Source organism: Rattus norvegicus, chromosome 5, assembly GCF_036323735.1.
Source record: "Rattus norvegicus strain BN/NHsdMcwi chromosome 5, GRCr8, whole genome shotgun sequence".
Lineage (NCBI taxonomy): Eukaryota > Metazoa > Chordata > Mammalia > Rodentia > Muridae > Rattus > Rattus norvegicus.
In genome coordinates, this window is record NC_086023.1 from 97,823,540 (window position 1) to 97,845,504 (window position 21,965).

Sequence of the window (21,965 nt, forward strand, 5' to 3'; positions counted from 1 at the left end):
TTAATTGGGTTGATTTTCTTTTTCTTTTTCTTTTTTTCAGTCCAACTTCTTGACTTCTTTATATATTTTGAATATTAGCCCTATATTGGGTATAGAATTAGAGCAGAACTTTTCCCAATCTGTAGGTTGCATTTTGTCCTATTGACGGTGTTCTTTGCTTTATGTAAACATTTCATTTTCAAGAGGTTCTATTTATTATGAATCATAATGGTTAAAATGAAAAACTCAATGGAATGTACATGCTGGTGAAGAATAACTATGGGGAGCATTCCTCAATAGTTAATAAGATAATATAACCACTCTGGAAATCAATTTCACAATCATTCAGAAAATTGGAAGTAGTTCTACTGGAAGACCCATCTACCTCTATTGTTCCTGGCCAAAAGATGGTCCACAATATCACAAGGACACGTGTTTCAATGTGTTCATAGCAGGCTTATTCATAATAGCCTGAAAATGGAAGCAACCTAGATGTCTCTCACCTGAAGAATGACTAGAGAAAATGTTTCATTTACACAATAGAATACTATTCAGGTATTAAGAACAAGGTCGTCATGAGTTTTGTAGGGAGATAGATGGAACTGAAAATGTCATCCTGAGTAAGGTAACCCAGATCCAAAAGAACATGCATGGTATGTACTCACTGTTAAATGGATATTAGCTAATAAGTACATAATACCAGTGATACATTCCACAGACCCTAAGAAGTTAAATTATAAGGAAGACTCAAGTGAGGATGCTTCAATCCCTTTTAGAAGTGAAAGGAAAATAACCAAGAGATGTAAAGGGAGGGAGTGATCTGTTTAGGAGAGGGAATGATAAGGGCAATAGCAGGAAGAGAGTCATTTATGAAGAAAGACAGAAAAGAATACCGGAGGGCCATGGGAATGAATGGAAATGTACAGCTGGCATGGTGAGGATGGGGGCAATCTTTAAAAACTTCCAGAGTTCTGGGGTGGGAGAAGCTACCAGGACTCAGTGTGAGTGACAATAGCCAAAATGCCCAACAGCAGAAATATGGAACCTGAAGAGACCATTACTAGCAGTCAGACTAGACCTCCATTGGAGGGATGGGGACATCAATCTCACGTCAATATTTTCAAACCAAAATTGTTCCTGTCTGAAAAAAATTCAAGGAAAAAATGGAGCAGAGATTAAAGGAATGGTAGATCAGTGACTAGACTAGCTTGGCAGCCATCCCATGTGCAGGCACCAAACCCTGTCACTATTACTTGATGCTATGTAATGTGCTTACAGACAGGAGTCTGGCATGGCTGTCCTATGAGAGGCTCTACCAGCAGCTGACAGAGACAGATACAGAAATCTACAACCAACCATTGCACTGTGATTGGGGACCCCTCTGGAAGAGTTGGGGGAAGGACTGAAGGAGCTGAAGGGTATGGCCACCCTATAGGAAGGCCAAAAATATCGAACAATCTGAACTCCTGGGAGCTACCAGAGACCAAGTCACCAACTGAAGAAAATACACGGGCTATTCCAAAGCCCCAGGCACATATGTAGCAGAGACCTGGCTTGTCTAGCCTCAGTGCAAGAGGATGCTCCTAATCTTGTAGAGATTTGATACCCCAGAGAGGGGGATGACCATATGGAGGCACTCTCTCCGAGGCAAAGTGAATGGGGGTGTGGGGAAGACCTCTATGAGCGGTGACAAGATATGGTTGAAACATTTGTGATGTAAATAAAATAGTTAAAAATGAAGAAGGAGGAGGAAGAGGAGGAGGAGGAGGAGAAATCAGACATCAGCACAGCTTCAAAGGGGGTAAAAACAACACAGAGACATAAATATGACTAAAGTCTAACTTAGCAGCCTCAGGCTCCCTTCCCCAGCCACCTCTCCATTCATACAACAAAATAGAATATGTTAATCAAACACACTGCAACACTGGCAAATTAACTGTAACCACTAAACTTTAGATCACTAAAAGAGAGATGCTTCTAGGAGTTACAAAGTAACTTCTGACATTCTGAATTTCTTTCAGAATAATCCTGGAGTTACAGAAATAGCTGAAATGAAATGAAATAAAATGAAAAGCAAGATACTATAAAGTATAAACCTAAAGTATCATATGTGAAAGAAAAAGTACCTTCAGGGGATGGCAATGCTGACATTTTCTCTCCTCTTTTATCAATTGGAATGGTAGTTTCATTATCTACTATTGCATCAACCTACCCTCTAGTCACACTGACTCAACAATAAAATGCACAGCACTGTGCCCTTTCTTCTGTCCATCTTTGCCAAAGTTCACAAACAAATATACCGCACAAGCTACCACAGGGCAGGGATGGTTTCTCTATAAAACAGCAGTATGAACAAACTGACTATATTCGTAAGAAGTGGCATGAAAATTTCACTCTTTAATATAGAAAAATGAAATTTTCATTATTGTTAGAAAAGGAAGCTTCCTAAATATCATAATAGTAGTAAGTAGTATAAATAGTGCATTGTCAAAGACCTATGATCACAGAATTTTATTATTTATTTGAATTATTCAATAGTTAAATGATATGTTTTGCCTATTTGCATATTAAGTAATAAAACCATTGAAAAGTGTTCTACAATATGAATAGTATAAAAAGTAGTTGCAAGCATATGAGGACAAAAATATGTAACATGCAATCAATGAATACCTATGTGAATATAGGTAAATAGGATTAATATAAGAAAAGGATTGGAATATACTTTAATTCATATATATATATATATTAATTGAGATCAACTAAAAACGTATTAAAGCATCTCTCTGAAATACCCACAATCATCTAGAACTTCAATGGTAATAATCTCAAGGACAAAATATAAGATTAAATTACCTTAACTCAGATTTATCCAGGTTATACCCCCAAAGCACTTACTACTTTGCAGAGAGAAGTTAATAACTCAAGCAGATGTTTAAAATCACTTATGATAAAGCATTAGTGAAATTTTTCAGAATTCCTTAGACTCTGTGTTAAAATAAAATGTGTTTTGTTTTGTTCTGTTGTTGGTTACCTAAGAACATATATGTTCAACTCAATTCAATTCAAAGTTGAAGGAACTTTTCAAACGAATGTCTTTTGTTTTTTTTGTTTTGTTTTTATCTTTATTAACTTGAGTATATCTTATTTACATTTCGATTGTTATTCCCCTTCCCAGATTCTGGTCCAACATCCCCCTAGCCCCTCCCCCTCCTCCTTCTATATGGGCTTCCCTCCCCATCCTCCCCCATTACCACCCTCCCCCCAACAATCACGTTCACTGGGGGTTCAGTCTTTGCAGGACCAAGGGCTTCCCCTTCCACTGGTGTTCTAACTAGGCTATTCATCGCTAACTATGAGGTTGGAGCCCAGGGTCAGTCCATGTATAGTCTTTGGGTAGTGGTTTTGTCCCTGGAAGCTCTGGTTGGTTGGCATTGTTATTCATATGGGGTCTGTGGGCCCTTCAATCTCTTCCAGTCTTTTCTCTGATTCCTTCAACGGGGGTCCCGTTCTCAGTTCAGTGGATTGCTGCTGGCATTCGCCTATGTATTTGCTGTATTCTGGGTGTGTCTCTCAGGAAAGATCTACATCTGGTTCCTGTCAGCCTTTACTTCTTTGCTTCATCCATCTTATCTAGTTTGGTGGCTGTATGTGTATGGGCCACGTGTGGGCAAGCTCTGAATGGGTATTCCTTCTGCCTCTGTTCTAAACTTTGCCTTCCTATTCCCTTGCAAGGATATTCTTGTTCCCCTTTTAAAGCAGTGAAGTATTCCCATTTTGGTCATCCTTCTTGAGTTTCATCTGTGCATCTAGGGTAATTAAAGCATTTGGGCTAATAGCCACTTATCAATGAGTGCATACCGTGTGTGTTTTTCTGTGATTGGGTTACCTCACTCAGGATGACATTTTCCAGTTCCATCCATTTGCCTATGAATTTCATAAAGTCATTGTTTTTGATAGCTGAGTAGTATTCCATTGTATAGATGTACCACATTTTCTGTATCCATTCCTCTGTTGAAGGGCATCTGGGTTCTTTCCAGCTTCTGGCTATTATAAATAAGGCTGCTATGAACTTAGTGGAGCAAGTGTCTTTGTTATATGTTGGGGCATCTTTTGGGTATAGGTATATCTGGGTCCTCAGGTAGTTCAATGCCCAATTTTCTGAGGAACCTCCAGACTGATTTCCAGAATGGTTGTACCAGTCGGCAATCCCACCAACAATGGAGGAGTGTTCCTCTTTCTCCACATCCTCGCCAGCATTTGCTGTCAACTGAGTTTTTGATCTTACCCTTTCTCACTGGTGTGAGGTGAAATCTCAGGGTTGTTTTGATTTGCATTTCCATTATGACTAAAGATATTGAACATTTCTTTAGGTGTTTCTCAGCCGTTCGGCATTCCTCAGCTGTGAATTCTTTGTTTAGCTCTGAACCCCATTTTTAATAGGGTTATTTGTCTCCCTGTGGTGTAACTTCTTGGGTTCTTGGTATATTTTGGATATAAGCCCTCAGTCAGTTGTAGGATTGGTAAAGCTCTTTTCCTGTTCTGTTGGTTGCCATCAAATGAATGTCTTTACTGCTATCTAAGTGGTATTTCCATGGTAGGATTCAAAGTAGAAGAAAATAATGGCTAAACATGTAGGATATTTTCAGCTTTCAGGATAGCCACAATAATTAACAGATAAATTAATGTAAAAAGAGCTAATTATGCAGTGAGTATATTTCTGGACATGAGTATATGTGTATTCATATTATACACCAAGACACACAGACAGAAAGATAGACAGACAGACAGACAGACAGACACACACACACACACACACACACACACACACACACACACACACCGTCACACCAGTTCCTACAATATTAAAACACAAAAACTGGAGACAAGCTAGCTTTCTTAAAAAATATCAAATGCAGTCTTGAACAAACTCAATTTCAGTGAAATTATTTTTTTCAAGAGAACAATACTATATTTGGAGCATCAATTTACGTCTTCTGTGTTTTCATTTTAAAGGAGCAATTATTGATTTCTTTTTAATTATCGGATTCCAGAAGACAAAACCAAGCAATAAACAGAGGGGAGAAATGAAGGGGATGAAGTTGTACATATTGTGCTGGCTTCTGTCAGGCAAGTGAAGTGAAGGGATGAAAGGAAGTGTACACTGCCAAAATCCAAAACAGAATGTGGGACACAGAAATCCACAGACAAACTGTGAGAATCAAAGAGGGAATGTCGGAAAGTAAAATCGAAGATATATTAATGCCCAACTTTTCCTTCCAGCTAGATAGGCAAATAATTGGATAAACAGTGAAGAAATCCTAACTGAGGATATATCCACTTAGTATCCATAAATCCAATAAGGGGAACATCACACAAACAGTTTCAGACAAGTAGTAGGGGCACTAAAGTTGGGAAAATCTAGAAAGCTCATTGTTCTCTATCCCATTCCTGCTTTTGATTAATGAAACAAAGGATTGGTCAAGATCACTAGAAAAGCACTATAGAATGCAGAGTTTGAGGAAATAACTCAAAAGAGGAACTAGACCTCAAGCTAAAATGGAAACAAGCAGAAGGGGATATGAAGCTGGGAGAGTCTCAAAACCTTGCATCATGATCAGAGCAGAGCAGAGCCACCTGATCATAAGATGCCTGTAAGGAATACACAGGCAGCATTTTGATGGCTAGAACTAAGGACAACACGAGGGCTGGTCATCCCTTTGCCAGAAACAGACCATTTTGTTGCTTACTTCAGTTCGGAAGGGGAATAACATTTGAAATGTAAGTAAAGAAATATATCTAATAAAAAAATAAAAAAGGTTTGTATTATTATAATTTTATTTCCCTATGTTACATGCATATATATGTATAATTTTCATTGTTTCTAATTTTAGTATGCACCGTTTAGTACTTTACTTCTATATACATATACAGAGAGTATAATTTTATGGTAGAAATATAAACCATATGAAATTTAATATATGCTTGAGGTTTAGAAGCTATTTTTTATTGAATTGTTCTTTTTAACCAGTCTCAATAAAGTTACTTCTAATGTTCATGAAGATTATATTTCTAAATGGCCTTGATCAGTATCAAAAGCCAATATAATTTAATTTCAAATGGAATGCTAGACCTCTCATTCTTGATATAATGAAGAAATAATTGAGAATATAATTGAAAAAAAAGTCTTATTTTTAGAAAATTTGGACATTTACTCATAAATACTTCATGATTGAGGAATCATCAAGTAAAATTTTACTATCCTTACTCTTATAAGTAGTCAGAATTTACTAACCCATCCTAGGTCATTCTAACACACACCTCTCCTTTCTTCCTCTTAATATCATACCTGCACATCTACTTAGTCTGTTTCTGCCAGATTCAGATTCAGGCATCTCGTCTCTTTGCTTTGCTTAAGAAAGGATCTCTTAGTGTTGAAAATTGGTGTTTGGGTGTGGTCTCTGCCTAATCCACAGTGTAGAGGTGAGTACTCTCAGTGCTCTGGTCCCATTACTAAATGCCCACATAAAACAATGGAGATTATACCATAAAAACCATATACATGGGTGTAGGAAGTGCTGTTGGGTAGTTAGATCAGGTACAGCTACATTGTGGGTAAATACACAAAGTAATTTTACTGATTTGTATTGTGATTGGTTTCCCAGGACACTAAAAGAATATGTAATCAATTTTGGCATAGAAAATTTCCTAGTAGCAGTTATCTAGGCCTTAACATTTTACTTAGGCCTTAACATCCCATCTAGGCCTTAATATTTTATCTAGGCTCTGTCAATACTGAAACCACATAAAGGATCAACACACAGAGAGAATTATAGAGCGATTTTCCTTAGGAATGTAACTGCTAAAAAGTTCACAAATGAAATTCAAGAACACATCAAAAAGATCATCCACCAAGTTCAAGTAGGCTTCATCTCAGAGATGCAGGGATGGTATAACATAAAAACAAAACAAAACAAAATAAAATAATGAAAAAAGACAATAAATGTAATCTACCATATACATAAACTGATAGAAAAAAAGCCATAAGATCTTCTCATTAGATGCCAGAAAACCCATTCAAAAAGTAAAACAACTCTTCATGATAAGAGTCTTTGAGACTTTAAGGATATAAGAGAACTACCTAAACAGATAAATTGAATTTGCTGCATAACTATAGCCAACATAAAGTTAAATGAAGAGAATAAAAGGGGCCTTTTATTCAACAGATGTAATTGTCATCTTGGAGGCTTTTTGCTAAATTAGCCCACCATTTTTAGTTCTTTCTGATCTCTAGCTTGCTAGTTTAACCCAGGTGTTCTGCCTCAAGGCTCCCCTCAAAGCTGACTGACTCAAACTGGCTTCTCTCTGTTTCTCAATAAATTTCTATACTTTGAAAAACTACTTCTGAAATCCACAATCTAAATTGAACCAAACTGGACTGCCCTCTCTCCCTGCCCTGGTCTTAAGTAGCCGCTCATTACTGTCTTTTCTCCTGAGAGTTGGGCATATCCTACATCTAACTCTATCACCTCTTTCTCTGATTCATCACTTTGTTTCCCCCTCAATTAGAACATTAAACATGGTGGATTCAGTCTACAAACTAACTTTACCATCATTATTTAGGATTAAAGGTGTGTATTAAGTTTTTGTCTGCATTCCAACCAGAGGTATTAAACATGTGTGGCACACAGACTTTGAAGGTTCTTGGCTGTAATCTTTTGCCAGAGCAGCCATGCTGCTGTAATAGAAATCCTCAAAATGACAGAAACTCAAAGCAATTCCAGTAAAATCAAGAACAAAAAAAGGTTATACATTCTCTCTATATCCATGCAAAATAGTACCTGATGTTCTAGTTAGAGCAACTGAATGAAACTGAGAGGATATAGATTGTATAGGCAGAAGTATAAATATTGTTATATGTAGGCAACATGATAGTATATCTAACTGACTTGAAAAATTCTACTTGCTAATTTCTACAGCTGATAAATAGTTTCAGTAAAGTACCCGAATTAACTAAAAAAAATCAGTTGCCATCCTATATACAAATTATAAATGCATTGAGTAAGAAAACAATACCCTTGCCAAGATAGGCAAATAATATAAAGTATCTTGGGGTATTCTACCTAATAATATAAAGTAACTTGTGTGATAAGAACTTCTTCTTTCAACACAGAAACTGAAGAATAGACAAGAAGCTACAAAGATCTACTATATGCATAGATTGACAAGATTTAAATAATAAAAACACCTATCATACCAATGGCAATCTACAGATTCAACACAACACTCATCAAAATTTCATCATAATTCTTTACAAATATTGAAGTGACGATTCTTGGTTTTATGTAGCAAAACAACAACAAAAAACTAGTGAATTCCAATCAAATCTTGAACAAGAACTGCTGAAGATACTCCCATCCCTGGATTGATGTATTATCACAAAGTGTATATGTTTAAAAAGCAAAACAAAACACAAAGATATTGGCATAAAATAGATAAATTAGTCAATGAAGAGAACTGAAACCCCAGATATTAATCTATACATATATGTGCACTCATATCTTGATAAAGAAGACAGAAATACACATCTTCAACAAATAGTACTAGTCAAACTGGATGTTAATATGTAGAAGAATGTAAATAGATTCATATTTATCACCAGCACAAACTCAAGTCCAAGTTAATCAATGACATCAATATAAAACCAGACAGAGTGAACGTGAGAGAAGAAAGAATAGGGGACAGTCTTGAATACATTGGCAGAAGAGACAACTTTCTGAACAGAGCACTAATAGTGTAGATACTGATACAAAAAATTAAGTGGGAACTCTGGAAACTGAAAGGATTCTGTAAACCAAAGGAAGCCATCAATAGGACAAAGAGACACTCTATAGAGTGGGAAAAATATTTTTATCAACTCTACATCTGATAGAAGTCTAATATTTAAATTATACAAGGAACTAAAGAAATTAAATGTTACAAAACAAATAATGCAATTAAAATGGGGTACTGATTTAAATGGAGGAACCTCAAATCTCTGAGAAACACCAAAGACGTGTTCAATATCCTTATCCATCCAGGAGCTGTAAATCAAACTACTTTACTATTCCATGTTATATCTGTGAATGGCTACGATCACTACCTTAATTTACAGCTCATGGTGATGAGATTTTGTGCAAGGGAAAACTTCTCCACTGATCATGGGAGTGTAAACTTGTACAGCCATTTTAGAAGTCAATATGGTGGCTCATCAAAAAAGCGGGTATATCTTTTTCAAGACCCAGCTATACCTCTCTTAGGTATATCCCAAAAGGATGTTCCAGCTTGCCACAAGGGCACTTGCTCAACTATGTTCATTTTCAATTTTTTCCTAATAAGCAGAGACTGGAAAAATTTAGGTGTCCCTTAACTGATGAACAGATAAATTGTTGATCATTTGAATACTGAAAGTTTACTCAGGGGTTTAAAAATTATATCATGAAATTTGTTGGAAAACGAATACAACTAGAAAAAAATAATCCTGTGTTAGGTAACCGAGGCACAGAAAGATAACCACAGTAAAAAGTCGCTTATAAGTAGACATTAGCTGCTAAGCAATTGATAATTACGCTAAAATACAAAACCCAGAGAGGTTAGGTAAAGAGGAGACTTATTGTGAGAAGTATGGATCTACCTGAGATGAAGAAATAGACTAGATTCTACAAATGGACTGGTGGCTGATGGGGACTGGAGCAGGGAACATGTGGTGTTAGGGGAGGAATTGGGGTAGAGAGAGACTGCATAAAAACAGCTAGAATTAATAGTCAATTAAAGGGAAGTGTGGAACCTCCTGCAACAGAAACTTCATGGACTCAATGAGGGTGACGCTAGTTAGGACGCAAAGATTAAAGTCTAAACTGGCCATATTCTATAGGTAGGGACATTTACCAGTTTTGGGACTGGGTATCATTTGGTTGATTTGTTTGCCTGTGGGGTCCTGTTGAGATCTCTAAACAACACATACTGCTGCTAAGACAGAAGTAGTAAAGTAAGGACAATTTCCACTTAGCTAATTGAACTTAGAAAGGTGAACCTGGCACAGGCTTGCGCCCTTCACCCGTACATTCTAGTATCATTGGTGGAAAGAGTTACTCCCTAGACTATAGAGAAACCTAGAAAGCAATCTAGCAACAAAACCCTCCACATACAATCTGTCCTGTCCTGGCTGGAAAATATGATAGAGTATATGTGGCAGAGAACATGTGAGAAAGGCCAACCAATATATGATTTATTTTGAGGGCCACCACAAAATATGGAACCCAGACCCCACACTGATTGGATGGCTAGGAACTAGAACTGGATATCAGAGGCCTACGGGTAGAAGTAACACTACAGGCACACACAAACACACACACACACACACACACACACACACACACACAAACCCCCTTAATCCACTCCCCAATAAAACCCAAGGTAAAATCAATGAAATGATTCTTAATTAGATTTTGCTATACTCATAGATCAGTTCTTTCCAGTAGTTATCAGAAAGACTTCCTCTGGCAGCAGATGGGAGTGTGTGCAAATACCCACAGACAGACATGGGGAGAGAGGATCTAAATTGGAGCGCTCCATCTGGTCTCTTCCTTTGGAAACAGAGGAACTCCATGGAAGAAAGAAAGGAAGAACTATAGGAGTCAAAGTGAATGGAGGACACCAGGATGACTGCCCCACCAAAGCATGTAAGCAGAGGACTCACACAGGCTCAAAGGGACTGAAAAGATAAATATGGGCTCTGCATGGGTTTGCATGATGTCTTCCACATATATGTTATGACTGTCAGTATTGTTGTGAGAGTCCTAACAGGGACTTGGTCTATCTCTGCCTCTTTTGATTGCTCTTTGAACTCTTTTTCTCATATCGTATTACCTTGGATAGCCTCAATGTGTGAGCTTTTGCCTTGTTGTATTGTATCTTGTTTTGCCTGCCTGTTGTCTCTTGGAGACATGCTCTTTTCTGAAGTGAAAATGGTGGGTAAGTGGTTTGGAGGAGTAAAAGAAGTGGGGAAACACAAGAGGAGTGGATTGGCTGGAACATTTGATGTAGATGTGGTGTATCAGGAAAAAAATCTATTTTCAACAAAAAAATGAAATTTTAAACTACAAATATATAACATTATATATTTAAAGGAAATGTAAGGGAAATTTTCATGTTTCTTAGATAAGTTGTATATATAATGAAAAAAATTTAGCATATCAAAGACTAGATTTAGATATCAATAATGTACAAGTACACAAAACAGTATTAGAAAATATAATTTATACTGACTTATTCAAGACCTATTAGAACACAGAAAGGAAAAGACTTTATAGATCAGTTCATTAGTATGGCTTGCTAGACTCAAAGCGTAGAAGTGAAAATGCAAGAAAATATGTCATTAATATTAATAACAAGTTATTTAAAATATAAGAAATCACAAGTCTTTAAGTTGTAAAATGAAAGATCATTTAATACTTGGATATCAACAGAGTTAAACTCTATACACATGTAATTTATAAAGCATATGAACAACTTAGCAGATGAAAGGATTTGAATGAAGTGAAATACCATGGTAATGTGGACAAAGTGACTGCAGGAATTTAATATGCATGAAGCAAACCCACCATCAGTAATATAGCACCAATGAGGAACTGAAAGTTTATTTATAATGGGATAAAGAAAGACTTCAGTATTACTTTTTAAAATAATATTAAACTAAAGTGCCAAAAGATCTAAAAACTGAAGAGCACACGTGTATCAAGGGGAAATCTTATTTTAAATACACAAAAGGCAAAGGAGCATATGAGAACTCTAGAAGTCTATAAGAGTTATTGACATGTTTTCTACATTCATCAGATAGGACTTGTAGAAAATGAAAGCTTTTCTATGATCAGATCAAGGAGGAAAGAGGCTGTGTTTCCATCTGAAGAAATCAGATACGAGAGAGGTCAAATATTGGAAATTCACAAAAGAGGTGCAATGCAATAAAAAAAGGAATGTGCCCTTGATTTTTTACTATAAAATGAGAAATATGTGTGAAGCTCAACATTTGGTATGTCAGCCAAAGCCTTAATAAGGAAGCAGATGTAAGAAATTAAGTTTGACTGTTTCAGACACAGCAGACAGGTGCTCTGCGACTTCCAGAACAATGATGTTTCAGTAGAGATGAAGAGTTTTCAGACATCCTTTGGGTTCAAGCACTTGTGTCAGCATCTTTGTCAATTGGGTTGGAACTCTCATCAAACCTGTAAGGGATTCTTTCAGTTTCATATCATGTCTGAAGCCTGTGAAAAGACCAAAAGTTATCCCAATTTAAAAGTTTTCTTCAGGTTTCAGTTTTCCTTGTGTTAATTTTACCCCACTATGATGACATTTTGAGGGGACTGGGGGATTTTATAATGATGGGTTATTGAGTCTAACACAAGAATAAGAGAAGTATTATAGCAAAAATCATACAAAGATAGTGAACATTTTCATATATCAGTGAGTATTCCACATATCTCGCAAAGGAAATTCAGTCAATTTTAAAAAATTAATTTTTCTTTTGTATAAGAATGTTTGGCTGCATTTATGTATATATTGCACACAAGTGCCTAGTTTAAAAGAAAGTAAAAAGAGAAGGGATTTGGACCTCTGAAACTGGAGGTAAAGAGATTTCCGAGCTTCTTTCTGGGGACTGGGAACAGACAGTAGCTACTCTGAAAGAACAGTCAGTATTAGTAATCAGGGAGCCATCTCTCCAGAACTGATCTGGGCTGCTCTTACTAAGACAATGTTTGTTTTGATGACTTGCCTTAGGTGTTAAGAACTCATCAAGAAACAGACAAATAAGTCCTCTGCTTTATCCAAAATACTGAAAGACCCCCAGTGTGGGGAGACCCTCATTCAAGTCTCGGGATGACACGACCCCCCAAGAACTCACACAAGACTGTCTTTGCTGTAATCACATCAGGTTTATCGATAGGAACCAGTGCACTGGGGTCGAGACTCATTTCCCACGCAGGGGCAATAGAGTTCGACTACCAGTAGTTGGGAGAAGGGATATTTAAAGGAAGAAGCCACAACCCAAGCGGGCAGGGATGGTGTCATGTGAAAAATCACAAGAAGTTTCCCGTCTCTCAAGATTGCTTAACTTTATGGTCCACTAGTTTCTAGGAGAAGGTTTTTGCTTCTCAAGGTTGTTCTCTAAGATTTTAATCTAACTTTATGGTCAGCTAGTTCCTGGGAGAAGCTTTCTGTCATCTTTACTAGGTCAGGAATTACATATCTAAGGGCCTTGTTTTAAGTCCTTTAACCTAGTTCCTGGGAGAGCAGGCTCAAGAAATGTGACCTTTTACCTACTTACAGGTAGAGAGCAGGGTCTGGAATTTGAGGTATTTAGGGCTTCTGACGGGTGAGATAGCATTTTTAAACTTCTGACTTCTTAGCTGCATTTTTTTATTCTTTCAAGATCACTCCAATAACTTTTATTTTTTTTAATTTTGTATAATCTTTTAATATCAAGGGTGTTCGGTATTAGGCATTGGGAAGATTGTCAAAATTTTTTTTTCAGTCATAAGCTATATGAACCTGAGATTTTGAAAAGATCTGTACCAGTCCTACATTCGGCAGAGTGCTAATATCCAATATATACAAAGAACTCAAGAAGTTAGACTCCAGAGAATCAAATAACCCTATTAAAAATAAGGTACAGAGCTAAATAAAGAATTCTCAGCTGATTAATATTGAATGGCTGAGAAGCACTTAAAGAAATATTCAGCATTCTTAGTCATCAGGGAAACACAAATCAAAACAACCCTGAGATTACATTTCACACCAGTCAGAATGGCTAAGATCAAAATCTCAGGTGACAACAAATGCTGGCGAGGATGTGGAGAAAGAGGGACACTCCTCCATTGTTGGTGGGATTGCAAGTTGGCACAACCACTCTGGAAATCAGTCTGGAAGTTCCTCAGAAAATTAGAACTTGTACTACCTGTGGACCCAGCTATACCACTCCTGGGCATCTACCCAAATGATACTCCAACATAGAAAAAGTCACTTGTTCCACTCTGTTAATAGCAGCCTTCTTTATAATAGCCAGAAGCTAGAAAGAACGCAGATGTCTTTCACCAGAGAAATGGATGCAGAAAATGTGATACATTTACACAACGGAGTACTACTCAGCCATTAAAAACAATGACTTCAGGGGTTGGGGATTTAGCTCAGTGGTAGAGGTCCTGGGTTCGGTCCTCAGCTCTGGAAAAAAAATTCTTTAAAAAACCAAAAACCAAAAAACATTGGCTTCATGAAATTCTTAAGCAAATGGATGGAACTAGAAAATATCATCCTGAGTGATATAACCCAATCACAAAAAACCACACATGGTATGCACTCACTGATAAGTGGATATTAGCCCCAAAGCTCAGATTACCCAAGATGCAATCCACAGACCATATGGAGCTCAAGATGAACTAACGAAGTGCCCATGCTTCAGTTCTTCTTAGATTGGGAAACAAAAATATTAATAGGAGGAAATATGGAGTCAAAGTTTGCAGCAGAGACTGAAGCAAAGGCCATCCAGAGATTGCCCCACTACACATATAGCCACCAAACTCAGACAATATTGCTGATGTCAAGAAGTGCATGCTGACAGGAGCCTGATATAGCTGTCTCCTGAGAGACCCTGCCATCGAATGACAAATACAAAGGAGGATGCTGGCAGCCAACCATTGAACTGAGAATGAGGTCCCCCATTGGGGACTTACAGAAAAGAATGAATGAGCTTGCAACTCCATAAAGAGCTCCCAGGGACTAAACTACCACACAAGGAGTACAAATGGACAGACCCATGGCTCTATCTGCATATGTAGACGAGGATGGCCTTGTTGGGCACCTATGGGAAGAGAAGCCCTTGCTTGTTCCTGCCAACACTAGAAGCCCAGGGTAAGGGAATGTCAGAGCTGGGAGGCAGGAAGAGGTAGGTGAATGGGTGGGGGAACACCCTCATAGAAGGTGGAGGGGGATGTGATAGGGAGTTTATGGATGAGAAACTTGGAAAGGGGATAGCATTTGAAACATAAATAAAAAACATCCAATTAAAAAAAAGCAAAAGAAAAAAATAAATCATTTATAATGGTATCCCAGGATCTTTTTTCTTGCCCACCCCCCCCGCCTCACATATAAATAGTTTGACTTGAACTTCATCAAATATTCATGTGTTCTACTCTATAACTATTTGCAAAATTTTCATAAGTAGCTTGGGCATCTTATACTAATTTAAGATTTTTTCTGATTCTCAAAGTAAATAACACAGCAGAGAGGCCCACTTTAAGGAGGAATTTAACAAGTGAAACAAAGAGTTATCTACTACGGAGAGAAGATTAGAGGTCATTCATCAAAGGTGGAAAAGAAACAAGTGTGGAGCAGCTCAAGTGCTTCTGTGGTGTTGACTTTTAAGAAGTTTTTATTAGTCCTTGGGAGGCTGGTGGAATGAATGGTATTAGAGTGCCTGCTTTTTAAACATGTTAGAATAGATCTTCTATTGAAGTTATTTCTGAGCATGATCCCCTTGACAAATTAAATATAGGCTATCAAAATAATAATGCAAATGTAATGTGTAAATATAATATGGGGTCATGGAGGATTTTAGAGTCTTTATTATTGATAATGTGTGGCAATTACAAAACTTTTCTGGGGCCTTAGTTTCTGCCTTAGTAGAAATTAACTGTCTGTCTGCCTGCCTGTCATTTGCCTATCTGTCTACTTGCCTGCTCTGCCATCTGGTTACCTGTCTGTTTGTCTGTCTATCTATCTATCTATCTATCTATCTATCTATCTATCTATCTATCTATCTATCTATCTATGATCTATCTAATCTGTCCTGTTTTCTTCTACCTTTCCTGTGGTAAAAGGTTTGTTTTTGTTTTCAGTTTATCCTTCTCTCATAAAATATTTCCCAACTGCAGACTCACTCCTTCCTTTCATCTCAGCCTACACACATACCCCCACACTGCCACCAAACTCATTATTTCTGTTTCCTTTCAGAAAAGAGCAGGACATCCAGAAATATCAACCAAACAAGGCATAGCAAGATGCAATAGCACTAGGTTATCAGTGATGGATAAGCCAACACAGTAAGAAGTAAAGGTTCCCAAGACTATGCAAAAGAGTCAGAGATACTCTTACACTCTCACTGTTTGGAGTTCCACAAAATCCCAAGACACCAACCATAATATATATCGGTTGAGGGCCTAGCAAAGACCAATGCAGGTTCTGTGATTGAAGTGTCAGTGTCTATGAGCCCCTATAAGCCATGTTTAACAGATTCTGTGATCCGTGTATTTCTAGTTTTCTTGATCTCTCGAAGTTCTACAATCCTTCCTCCTCCTCTTCTGTGGAGTTCCCCATCTTCCATCTAATTTTTCACTGTGGGGTCTTTGCATCTGCTTCCATCAGTTGCTTGAGAAAGCCTTTCTGATGATAATTGGGCTAGGCACTGATTAATGATTATAACAAAGAGTCATTAGGAATAATTTCAATGAATCCTCCCCCACCACCCAGGACTTTGGGCTCCCTAACTTCTGATTTTTAGCCATCCATGACCACTAGGTTCTTTACCCTCCATTTATAGGAATCCTCACTAGGCTCACCCACATAGGTTTCTATAGGTTTCAAAACTATTCTCTAAATCCCACCTAATTTCAGTTATCTCTCTCCATAGTCTCTCCCTCTGTCACTACTTCCCCCACCATTAAGGCTAGGCTCACAGCCAAAAGTAGTAGAAATAATTTAAATGTGACTTCTAGGAGTCTGAGAAGGAGAAGAGTTGAGATAAAAAAAAAGATAGTCCCTCAATAGCTAGAGTTTTGTTCAGAAGTTTCATAAGCACTGATGACCCAAGCCAGCAAGTTTGTTCTATCACAGCTCCTTATATATCCCTCAAGTGGGGAAACAGACACACACACACACACACACACACACACACACACACACACACACACACACACACTAAATCAGTAATGTTCATCAAACAGCAGAACCAAGAGGCACTCAAGGGTCTGTCTAGTTTCTCTTTACAAGTTACGTGCTATAGAGTGATCAAAACATTTCACAGCTTGGTATCTGGAAAATTTGACCACAGCTATTTAGGGAACTCTCAAGATCCAGGACCCAAACTCATTCCTGCCTACAGTCTTGGTGCCTATCCATTGATGGCCTTGACAACTATGTTCATTACAGGGAAGAAAATACAGTATCCCACATTCCATGAACAAGATCAGGACCGGCCTTTGGCTCTACCTACCATCCCAAACAGCCACATCTGAAGTACCTATAGATCCATGGATGAAGACCTAAAAGATTGGTGGTGAAGACTGAAATGGAAGCAAAGTTCCCATTCTGCAAGAACACAAGGAGAGCATCAGTGGACAAAAGAGAAGGTTGGTCACTGATTTTAAGCACAAAACCAGCAAAACAGAAGCCTAAGAAGCCCAATCCTTGCATGGTATGCTACTCATGGAGGAGGTATTCATTTCAGTTGCAATTATAATAGTTCTCAGAATTTACTGTTGTAGATGTGATGTCTTGAATTTGGTAACACTGTTTGTAAAGACAGACAGCAAGATCAAGAGGGAACTCACTAACATCTCATGAAACAAATCATGGAAATCAAACCCATTGTTACCTGAGGGCTTGCCAAGCCTATGTATTGCATGTTAAAGGATCCACCAAAAGGGTTATATTCATAAGAGAGAGAGGTTTTAGCAGAGCCACATCATGTATCTATAGAGGAAGGATATGATATTAGTAAGGGAAAAAGGCCTGATATGTTCAGCAGTATCTTTAAAGATTGCCTTTGAGCTGCACTTTTGTTCATATTCGTACGAAGGGATTTTAGACTACACTTTGGGTTTTTAGAACAAAATTCATTTTAAACTGGATGTTGTTTTAAAATGAAAGAAAATGTTTTATATATCTACTTTTAAAATGGATGTGCAAAAAGATCACAAATGTAATCAAATGTTTAGTGTCCATTATACTAAAACAAAGGGTTAAAAAATTCGACGTATTTGTCACTTAAATTTTTTTCACATTAAAAATAGAGCTATTACATTTCCTTTATGGTGAGTATGATATAATTTTCTTATCCTTTAGTTTTTAACTAATTGTCTGAGCAGATTGGTGGTATGTGACGGATTTTTTGGAATGAAACACTGAAAGACTTACTTAAGCAGTCAGAGAAATAGCTCAGCACTTTCAAGCAAGCTGCTCTTATAAGGGACCAAGTGAGATATATCATCAGCACCAACACTTGGTGGCTCTCAGTGGCCTGTAATTTCTCACCCCAGGGGAATCCAATGCCTCTGGCCTCTGGGGGCCCCTGCAGAAATGTGACTACTGCCCCACAGATACATGCCACATATAATTTCAAATATTAAAAAATAAATCTTAAAAAAACCAGAATTACTTAATTTATAGAGAGCTGAAGGCACTATATTAGATTATCTCTTCATGGTGGCCTCTGTATGGTAAGTACTTCATGCCTTTATATTTAAGCTTTCTCCTTCTGTTGCCAATAAAGAGAAATTTTGGGTACAGCTAGTATAAGTCCATGAGCCAAATGTTGACAAGAATGACATTTCCACTCTGATTCTAGTTTCTATTTAAATGGTTTTCAAGAGTTATGAAAAAACATTGTGATTCATATTTGGACTGATGCTTAACTTAAATGGTAGAAATGAAACCTTTTTCCTGATTTAGAAACAAGAATAAGAAATAATTTTGAATTGTTTAATGTGGTGTATAGATCATTATTTACTGCTTTAAATATATCGTAATTTGAAAAAAAAGAATAAAAGTCTTGAAAATTAGTATCAACCTTTGAATATTTAAATCAGAAATTATGACTATTTTGTTGACATCTGAAGGAGATTATTATAAACTAAGTTACTTATTATATTTAGGAACATACACAATTTTATTTGGGTTCTTTAAAATGAGAGACGCAATGACTTGTCATAGTAAGGAATAGCTAAAACCTGTAAATTTAATTTACTTCCTTTATTTATTATACATTGTCATATTTAGGGAGTAAGTATTTTTATTCATATACTAAATAAATATTAAAAATATCACTATATACAAGGTTGATATGGTGAAGTGTTCTGCCTAGCAGTTTACTTTCAGCTATGTTTTGAAATCACACACAAAAAAATTAGCTACACTTTACCTTGCTAGTAACAGGGTGTGGAGCTGACTATAATTCATATTGTAAAATGAGTCCAGCACATTGATCAATATTTTGTCTGCTAAACATGATACAGGGTTCAGTTCATTGGTGTAAAACACAGTTTGAACTTCCAAATATACTTACTTGAGACAAATATTTGTAAGTTTGACCTTTCATTTATTTTGTGTCAGAGTTTTACACAGAGAATTTTAATGTATTTTATGGATTATTTTCTCAAATGTCCAATCAGCTTTAGAAACTCACAATGAAGTAGTAGAGTCAAAATGCTTAGAGGAAAGTTACATGTGAACAAATGAATAGCTATATCTTCTGACTTCAGTTTAAATTACAGAATTTAGTCTTCATTAATTTTCTTTTATATTTTAAACCAAAGCATTTATTTCACATACAAAATTAGAAATGTTAATTACTAACACATTTAAGAGAAATAAAATGTAATTATTTTTGCCCTACTGAACAAAGATTTGTTAAATGAAAGACCTTGTTAATTTAAAAGCTATTACAAGTTATGCTTAATCTTTATAGTTATAATTTTATTGAGAATAAGTTGCTTAAACCTTTAATTAAAAGTGGAATAATCATTAAAACTATATCATTTGGAAAGGAAAGGGTCTTGAGTTCAAATACTTTCTGAAGTAACAGTAATCTCGTTAAAATACAAGCTCCACTATCTTGCATTGTACCAATTTTTGCAAGACAGTTCTGACTTTCAGATTTATGTAATGAAACAGCGCCAACCAAGGGTACAGAGGGCCAAAAAATTGAAGAGAGGTGTGTAGCAAAGGTCGTGAACTGGGGGTAGCCACCAGCAAGTCCCAGATGTCAGAGAAGCAAGAGGCTCCCAGTACCAAACAGGGAGGACATTAGATGAAATACTCAACAAAGGGGAGAGAGAACCTGTAGAGACCATATCCAGAAGTTAGGCAGGCCCCCAGTTGAAGGGTAGGGCCGCTCACACTTTACAAATTAATCCAGAATTGCTCCTGTCTAAAGGAAATACAGGGACAAAGAGTGGAGCAGAGAATAAAGGAAAGACCATCCAGAGACTGATCTACCTAGGGATCCATCCCATACGCAGCCACCAAACACACTTCCTGACGCCAGGAAGTACTTGCTGACAGGATGCTTCCCTGAGAGGGTTTATCAGTCTTATCAATACATATGTGGATGCTTGTAGCCAACCATTAGACTGAACATGGGTACCCCAATGGAGGTGTTAGGTGAAGGACTGAAAGAACTGAAGGAATTTGCAACCTCATTGGAAGAAAAATAACATCAACCAACCAGACACCCAAAAGTTCCCAGGAACTAAAACACCAACCAAAGAATACACATGGAAGGACCCAGGGCTCTAGTTGCATATGTAGCAGAGAAAGGCCTTGTTGGGCATCAATGAGAGGGAAAGTCCAGGCTCCTGTGAAGGCTTGATTCTCCAGTGTAGCGGAATGCTAGGGCAGCGGAGCAGGAGTGGGTGGGTTGGGGAGCACTCTCATGGAGTCAGTGGAGGGGGGTCTAATGGGGGAGCATTGAGGGAAACCAGGAAAAAGATAATATTTGAAATGTAAATAAACAAAATAACCTATTTTAAAAAAGGATAATGTTCAGGTAAACGATGCATGCACTGCCACCCAAGACGCTATAAATTGCCACTTTGGGAACTTAATTGTATTCACCAGAAACACATTTCCTGGTCCTTGATGGGTTCATGAAGACATTCTTTGGACAGGGTAGAACTGAATATGGAATATTCATTTGTAAGGAAGTAGCCCACAACAATAGCACCAGTTAGAACACCAAAGCATCTTCAAAATGAGTACAGTATTAACCAGAACTCAATCAAATGCTGCACTGAGCATTTGATTAATTAATTAATTAATCAATTTGCTTACAGATCCTCCTCCCCTGTTTTCTTCCAATGTTTCACTGTTCATTAATCTCTGGAGTGTATTCTACATGATGGGTTAACTTTTACCTTAAAGGTAGCAGATAGAACGAAATGTACAATGTAAATTAGGAACTTGATACCTAATCCTTTTATGGGTTGTATGTTTTAGGAGTTGTATATTTAAGAAAATTTAAGCATGGAGAATTTTAAAAGACTTTGCCAATCCCTGTAGTTACTGTCATTCAGTTTATTTCTAGCAGTTACACCAGCACCACCTATTTTAGGCCACTGCAGTAGTCACATAGTGGATACAATCGCATCTTTCTCAGTGTGCCAACACTCGCACTTTCTATAGGGGTTTTCCAGTTTTAATTCCAGGAAATTATTGTGTTTTAATTCTTAAAAATTTTTAACCTTCATCAAAACTCAGAAAAAAAAAATGTTGTGTTGTATGCTTGGGAACAAATTAAAATATTTTTTCTAAATTTTGCTTTACAGACTTTGGCATAACACTGATTTACCACTCTTAGTTAAAATAACAAAGTAAAATGTTAATCTGTCCTTTAAAATTAGAGAATAAATATAAATGAGTAATGTTCTAGTAAAATTTGAACTTATAGTATGATATTAAATTTAAGTTTCATTTCAAACATGTAATACAAGATTTTCATCTGAATATGACTATCAGTACGATGAAGGACCATGATACCAACTTTTTTTCCCAAAAGCATTAGAAAGAATTCTGATGGCAAAGCAGGGGTCATACAAAGATCTCAGAGCACATCCTACAAAGTGATATTTCAAGTTAAATCCCAATCATAGAAATGTGATGGGCAGACATGTTAAATGGGGCAA